An 8,391-nucleotide genomic window follows, 5' to 3' on the forward strand; every position below is an offset into this window, starting at 1 on the left:
GCCCTGGGGATTGAGAGCCAGGCCTAGAGATGGGAGGGTCCTGGGTTCAAATCTGGTCTCAGATACTTCCTAGCTGTGTGACCCTGGGCAAGTCACTTAACCTCCACTGCTTAGCTCTTACCCCTCTTCTGCTTTGGAACCAAAACACAGTATTGATTCTAAAATGGAAGGTAGGGGTTAAAAATAAAAGTACAGCTTCTAAAAATGGAAAATAAATTATGAGGAACAAAAGGAAACCTGGAGAAAAGATGAGGGCACCTCCCTGGCTCCTTGCATAATACTAGTTGTGTAATCCCATTCTTGCATGTATTTCATGTATTTTTTTAAAACCCATACCTTCTGTTTTAGAATCAGTACTAAGTATTGGTTCTAAGGCAGAAGAGGGGTAAGGGCTAAGCAGTAGGGGTTAAGTGACTTGCCCAGGGTCACACAGCTAGGAAAAGTCGGAGGCCAGTGCCTTTGCACATTGTGTACACATTTACATATTTATCTTAGTGCCATAGTCAGAGCTTTAGACCCAAGAAAGACTTCAGTTCAAATCTGATCTCAGCCACTTAGTAACTGTGCCACCCTGGGCAAATCCCTTAATGGTCAGTGAGCCTCAGTTTTTTAATTCATAAAATGGGGACAAAAATGGCACCTCCTTCCTAGGGCTGTTGAGAATGAAATGCATTTTTAAAAATGCTTAAAGAGCTACATAAATACAAGCTATTATCCTTGTGGTTTATTTCCTATTAGAATATGAGCTCCTTGAGGTTGGGGATTATTTTTGCCTCTCTGTTCTCAGCACTGGCTAGAGGGCCAGGCACATGATCAGAGCCTAACACATGCTTGGTGATTCACTCATTCACTAGTTCCTGGAGAATAGCTGGATAGCAGGGACGGAGCTTATGTGGGACCAGCTGGACAGAGCGGGGAAGATTGTTTCTCCCTCAAACACAGGCAGTTCAGCTCTGAGGAGAACCCCCAAACTTAGAGAAGGAAACCCCATGTGTTTGGAGGAGGGCAGGGTCTCCCGAGTGCCAGAAGGGGCCATGGGAGGCTCTGCTGTATATTTGTGTCCCCAGAAGGGACAAAAGCCAGAGACTACTTCTCCCTAGCTTTGCATCTGCACACAGTAGGCAATTACTAAGTGCTTGTTCATCGGAGGCCTCTTGGCAACCAAGAAGGGGAGACCTGCTCCATCGCATACCTACTAGTTGTGTAACTGGCAGGGGAGTCTGGGAATTCCTTCCCCCATGAAATGATAGGTTTGGTCTCTCTCCACTAAAACCAAATTGATATTAGATAACAGACCTTTACTACAGGAGGCAGAATCCATATTTAGGAAACTTTCTGAAACCATTGGAATAGGATTGGCCCAGGGAGCTGCCCTGGAAGTGTGTTGGTCATTGTAATTCCTCTGCCTATGGGCGCCTTCTATGGACTTTACAGTTTTAGGGAGTTTCCTAGAGCCTGGAGAGGTTATGGGGCTTGCCTAGACTCACACGCTCAGTATGTGCAAAGACATGATTTGAACTCAGGTCTTTCAGGTTTTGCATCTGGCTTTACAGTCCTCTGGAGAGGGATATATTTCATTTATTTATTTTTAAATCTTTTTTCCCATCTTAGAGTCAGTATTATATATTGGTTCCAAGACAGAAGAGTGTAAGGGCTGGGCCATAGGGGTTAAGTGACTTGCCCAGGGTCATACAGTCAGGAAGTGTCTGAGGCCATATATTCCTTTTTAAAAAGCAGCAGTCTGCCGGGATAATCGGTTTCCCAAGAATTTGTGGATCTGAAATAATAAAAAAGGGAATTTCCTGTCTCAGGAGCTGAAAGTCTCTTCCTTTGAAAAGGAGCATTCAGAGCAGTGAGTGGTCCTTAGTGTTAGCCCATCTGGCTGTCCGGGCTTCTGCCCTGTGGGTGGGAAAACATAAAGGGGAGTCTGTAAAATCCAGCAGCTTCTCTGTAATCCCCAGGCCCAGCTCCCCTCGGAGAATCTAGCGAGGAAACGAAATTAATAGAATTAAAAAAAAAAAAAAAACTCAACCACGAAGGGATTCGAACCCTCAATCTTCTGATCCGAAGTCAGACGCCTTATCCATTAGGCCACGTGGTCGCTGCGAGAACAAGAGCTGTTTGAGACTTTGAAAATACAGTACAAAGCCTCTTCTCCGCCCCCGCCTCCCTCCCCCTCCCGAGAGCAGATGCTGGGAAAGCATGCAAATGATCAAGGTGACTGTCTCCTCGAAACTGAAGCCGCTGTACGAGAACCGTCTCCTTGGAAACACGATCTCGCTTCCGGAGGCATGAAATTCCTTTCCATCCCGAGCTATTATGGCCAGAAATCCCCTGGTCCCGAAGCCACAGTCTCCATGGACCTGGCTGAATTTGGCTAAGCTATTCTTCAGCCCACCAGGGAGACAGGTCGGAGAACGCCCATCCCGGCCGGCCACCTTTTCGAGTTTGGCGCTTTGGATAATAGCGGAATTGAGAATCCGTGGACTCTGCCTCGGACTCAAGTATGAGCTCGCGCCACCCGGGACAGGTCGCTCGCTTTCCTCCTCTGAGTGGCTGCACACAAAAACCCCCCAAACAGAAACGAGCGGCCGAATAAACACCGCACGGTGCCTTGCACCCACGTAGTAAGCCGTTAACAAGAGCTTGACTCCCTGGAGGATTTCACATCGAATGCCCACGAAAGCCTCTCATCTTTGGGCCCGGGGAGCTATCCAAAAAGCTACGGGAGGAATTGATGAGCAAACGAGCAAAATGAAGGCAATCCCGTGGGGAGCAGGTGCAGAGCTCTGAACACGCAGCCCCCTTCCCACTCCCGCTGCCTGGCGGGGCGCCATTCCCCCACGGCTCCTGGGTCATCCCTTACAGAGTAAACAGTTTGCTTTTGGCGCCTGGGAGAGCTCGCCTCTTTCTTTCCTGTAGCGCAGTGTCAAATGGAAAGGACGGGGCTAGGAAGTCTCTCAGGCGGCTTCCTCAGGAACCCACCTGGACCTCATCAATTGGTTCTCCCCACCAGAGCCCAACTGTGTGGTCAGTGATAGGGGCGTATTTAAGGAGCTTTCTTTCGCTAAGCAGAGTGGCGCAGCGGAAGCGTGCTGGGCCCATAACCCAGAGGTCGGTGGATCGAAACCACCCTCTGCTAGCTGAATTTTGAAAAATTAAGATGTATTGATTAATTGATAATAAAGTTGCAAAAGAGAATGAATACCTTTAAAAGTAAAAACAAAACCAAAATACGGGTCTTACAGCCACAGATCTTTGTAGCTGACCTAATCAAGTGGCCGCCCACTTATCACCTGGCGATCCTGCTCCTTGGGTGAAGTTTAGTGACTCCGGAGGGCCTTCTACCCCGGAACCTGTATGACACAATCCGGCCCTCTGCAGCTATGAAGCTGTGTTGTGCTCCACGGAAGACCCCAAGCCAGTATTCGTTCTGCCGGCTGGTTTTCTTTCCCCTTTAACCAAAAGGCAAATTCAATGAAAAATTATTTTTTAAAGGCGCATTCTGCTCCTAGAGGCTGACGTGACGGCCCAAATCAAGTCAACAAACATTTATTAAAAGGCAAAACAGCCCCTGCCTCCAAGGAGTTTACAGAGTCCGTTTGAAAAGCTCTGTCCTTTTGTCCATTGGTCTTTTGACGAAGTCATGTGAAAAACTAAATATTTTTTTCGAGTCACATTTGCAGAGGTCGCCTGTGATCCATACCCTCTGGGAAAGGAACCCGAAGAATGAAATAATCGCTTTCTTCGCTTGATACAATTGATTCTGGTTGTCATTTTACTCATTAACCTACCCCCTTCCCCAGCTCCCCATTTCCTCCCGATCCCAATGTCTCCCAGGTCCCAGGAGCAAGAGACAGTGAAATGGAGAGGCTTCAGAATGAAAAACAAGGACCAGAGTGACTTATTCAGGGACTTTCAGGGCCAGCAAGGATACCTGGTACTGACAGACAGCTCTGCCCCTGGGGAAACCTGGATCTCTAGAACCTGCCCACACCTTGCTCTTCCAGACAGAATCATTTCTACCTTCTCCCCAGATCCCTGGGGAATGGAGTGGGGGAGGGGATGGTGGCAAGCCCGAGGACCATCAGAACCATAGAATGCTGGTCAAATTGAGATTTTGAATCCAGAAATTGTTCAGGCTATTTTTTTTTTCCGAATTCTGTTTAAATTTATTTATTTATTTAATTTAGAATATTTTTTCCATGGTTATGATTCATGTTCTTTCCCTCCCTTTTTCACTCCCCCCTCCCAGAGCAGACGATCAATTCCACTGGGTTCCACATGTATCATTGTCCAAAACCTATTTCCATACTATTAATGCAATAGAATGATCGTTTAAAGTCAACATCCCCAATCATATCCCCATCGAACCATGTGATCAATCATATGTTTTTCTTCTGTGTTTTTACTCCCTCAGTTCTTTCTCATAAGTCCCTCAGAATTATCCTGGATCATTGCAATGCTGCCATTAAAAAAGTCTATTACATTTGATTGTGCCATAATGCATCAGCCATCTACAATGTTCTCCTGGTTCTGTTCCTTTCACTCTGCATCAATTCCTGGAGGTCTTTCCAGTTCACAGGGAATTCCTCCAGTTCATTATTCCTTTCAGCACAATAGTAGTCCATCACCAGCCATTCCCCAATTGAGGGGCATCCCCTCCTTTTCCAGTTCTTTGCCACCACAAAGAGCATGGCTATAAATAATTTTATGCATGTATTTTTCCCTATTATCTCTTTGGAGCACAAACCCAGCAGTGGTAGGCTGGATCAAAGGGCAGACATTCTTTTAAAACTCTTTGAGAGTTGTTTCAAATTGTCTCCCAGAATCCACAATTCTACCAGCAATGCATTAGTGTTCCAATTTTGCCACATCCCCTCCAACATTTATTACTTTTCTTTGCTGTCATATTGGCCAATCTGCTAGGTATGAGGTGGTATTTCACAGTTATTTTGATTTGCATTCTCTAATTATGAGAGATATAAAACACTTTTTCATGTGCTTATTGATAGTTTTGATTTCTTTATCTGAGAACTGCCTATTCATGTCCCTTGCCAATTTATCAATTGGGGAATGGCTTGAATTTTTGTACAATTGATTTAGCTCCTGTCACTAACCTCTTCTACCTTTGTATTGTATTGGTCTTTTCTCCCTCTCCCGCCTTGAGCTTCTTTATGAAACATATATTTACCCCATTTTTTTCTTTTCCCATTCCTCTTAGTATTATCCTCTTTTTTGCCCCTAGTTTTTTTGTATATATTTTTTGTCATATCATCCAATACATTAAATGACCATACTTTCCCCTGCAAGAATATAGTCAATTTTGCTGGGTAGTGGATTCTTAGTTGTAGATCCAGTTCCTTTGCTTTCCTGAATATCATATTCCATGCCTTCTGGTCCTTCAGTGTGATTGCAGCCAGGTCCTATATTATCCTAATTGTGACTCCATGATATCTGAATGGTTTCTTTTTAGCAGTTGGTAGTATCTTTTCCTTGGTCTGGAAGTTCTTGAACTTGGGTATAACATTTCTGGGCTTTGTCAATTGGGAATTAAATGCAGGAGGTGATCTGTGTATTCTTTTAAACTCTATTTTACCCTCTTGTTCAAAAATATCAGGGCAGTTTTCTTGGATAATTTCCTATAGAATGATGTCCAGGCTTTTTATTTTGTCATGATTTTCTGGTAGTCCAATAATTCTTTAATTGTCTTTCCTGGATCTATTTTCCAGGCCTGTTGTTTTATCAATGAGGTGTTTCATATTTTCCTCAATTTTTTTATTCTTTGGATTGTGTTTTATAGACTCTTGCTGTCTTGTGAAGTCATTTGCTTCTAGTTGTTCCATTCTAATTTTTAAAGACTGAATTTCATCCCTGACTTTTTAATCCTCCTTTTCCTTTTGATCTATTTTTCTTTGGAGGCCATCTTTCACTTTCTTTGCCTCATTTTCAAGCTGGTCAATTATGGCTTTGAAGGTACTATTTTCTTGTTTTAGTTCATGTGCCTCTGTTTCTAATTTGCTTTTTAAGTTCTTTCCCCACTTTTCTTCAGTCTTTCTTAATTATTTTTTGAATTGTGTTTTGAGTTCTTTCAAAGCCTGAGTCCAATTCACTGGAGTACCTGAAATTTTTCTTGCTGCTCCTTGATCCTCCTCTGTTCCATTTGCTCTTTGTTCATTACCTGGATAGAAGCTGTTGATTGTAATTTTTTTTCTTTTTCTGTTGTTTACTTATATATTTTTTTCCTTCTTTCCCTCTCCTTATAGGCTGAATTCTTGCTCTTCTGTTTATTCTCTGGATCTGTGAGTTTGGGCTTTTCAGCCCTCAAGGGGTTTCTTCTCTGCTCTGATTAACTGGATTAGGCTGATGGAACTGACCTGTTGTATGAATGAGCTCTGAGGCTAGAGCTTCCCCAGCTGCCAGCAGAAGCTAAAGGTAGTTATCCTCCTCCTCCTCTCTTCTTTTCTGCCAGCTTCCTCATTAGAGCCTTGAGCTTCCTGTGGTGGTACCAAAGTACTCTGTCTGTTGAGATTGCAGCCTTCACCCTGGGATCCCAGTCAGTCAGATTCTTACTGCAGGTCTCAGCATGGTAGGTAGGGGAGGGGTATTGGAGACTGATCTTCCCTGCCTTCTGAAGGCTTCTTATCTGCACTATTGCTAGACTGGATTAAGCCAACATATCTGATCTGCAGAGCTGGATGTGTCCTAAGGCCAAAACCTCCACAAGCAGAGGCCCAAGATAGAGAGTGGTAGCTGAAGGCTGTGACCACACTGTCCTCCTCTCTGCCTCTCTCCTCCAGCTGCCTCCCTGCCAGCTGTGGTCAGAGCCCTGAGCCTTGAGTAGCTGTGGTAGTAAGGTACCCACTCCAAGCTAGAACCCTTGCTCTGAGATACAACCAACCACCTGAGTCTCAGCACAGTAGGTGGGGGAAAGGTCCTGCAACCTTCCTTCTTTCTTTTCCTTAAACCTGAGAATTCAACCTTCTCTGTGTACCTTTTAAGTTGAATGGAGCAAGAGGATCCCCCAGCTCTGTCCTGTTGCTGTATTTGGTTTTCTGTGCCTCTTGATGTGCTTTGTTTTTGATTGGTATAGAAGGTTTTCACCTGAGGAAATGACATTTGCTGCTTCTAAGCTGCCATTTTGACTCCCTCAGACTTTATAAAAGGACAAAAAAATACATAAAATGCATACTCCCATTTTCATTCTGAGCAATATTTATATCCTTCAGGCAAGGTCCCTGCTAGGAATGGATGGTTGGATTCTTGACTTAATTTGTCTGGAGGGGGAAATAGAAGAATTCAAGAAAGCAAACTTGCAAGAGAAAGTGTCTTCAATGGCCCTTCTACATTCTAGTCATTCAAATTTTGTTACCATTGGAAACTTCAGTTATGCAATTCTGGAGGGACTTGACTGGGTTTGTTTCCTCAAAGGACTTGTTGCTATGAAACAGTGAAAAGGGTGCTAGTAGGAAAAAAGTTAAATGGGACTGAATGAGATGATATGGGGTAAAGAAATAGAGACTGTTTAAGTAACCAGAGGCCAGGTTTAATCTTTCTCATGAGAAGTGGTCATGCCCTAATGGTGATGCCCAAGGCATGGGTGCAGATACAAGCACTGTATAGATTCCTGACTGCAAACCCTCACCTACTCTATTCCATACCAGGGTCTGGGGGCCAAATTTATGATCTAGGCACCAAAGTTTAGCCAATTGGCAAATGACAAGTTCCATAGTAGGAGCCCCATCACAGCATGTGCTTCATCATGAGTTTCAACAGGGAAGGGGGAGGTTATGAAGAGGTAGCTATGTCTTCAGGAGGGTCTCTTCTGACTTCTAAAGGTAAGATAAGGAGGTAAGATAGCCCATTGGTTTGCTTTCTTTGAGCTAAGAGAGCTCTCAACCCACTGGCCCTATGGCAGTAACAAAATGTCCTTGAGTTATGATTCTGAACTCCTAAACAGGTCTTCCTTCTCTAAAAGAATTCTACCCTGAGAAGAACAAATTCATTCTTTTCTCTCCACACAGGACCAGATCAGAAAGGTATGTAAATTTCCTACCTTTAAAGGTTTCTTCCTCTTAATATTTATATGTTTTAACTTGTTCTTTATCAGTTGTGTGTTTTCTCTTGTACACTAATATTTATTGGCATAAATCATTTCTGATAATGCTTAGAAGTTCTTTTATTCTATGGACAGAAGCCAGCAAAAGGCTAGATCCCATGAATAATGCAGAAAGTGAAAGGAGGAAGTTTACTATATAGGGAGAATTCTCTCAGTAATAAAATAGCATAGGAATGATTATATTAATAGATGACTTTTATATGCAGACCTTGAGCCAGTCTTTCTACACACACACACACACACACACACACACACACACACACACACACACA

At 43.7% G+C, this 8,391-nt stretch overlaps 2 non-coding genes across 2 annotated transcripts; one reads left to right on the forward strand and one right to left on the reverse strand.

The window, feature by feature from the left end:
* Window positions 1–2,028: 2,028 nt before the first annotated feature.
* TRNAR-UCG lies at window positions 2,029–2,101 on the reverse strand. Its single transcript has one exon. It is a non-coding gene; the product is annotated as a tRNA-Arg (tRNA).
* Window positions 2,102–3,070: 969 nt separating this feature from the next.
* Window positions 3,071–3,142, forward strand: TRNAM-CAU. The gene has a single exon. It is a non-coding gene; the product is annotated as a tRNA-Met (tRNA).
* Window positions 3,143–8,391: the final 5,249 nt, after the last annotated feature.

This window comes from Gracilinanus agilis, chromosome 2, assembly GCF_016433145.1.
Source record: "Gracilinanus agilis isolate LMUSP501 chromosome 2, AgileGrace, whole genome shotgun sequence".
Lineage (NCBI taxonomy): Eukaryota > Metazoa > Chordata > Mammalia > Didelphimorphia > Didelphidae > Gracilinanus > Gracilinanus agilis.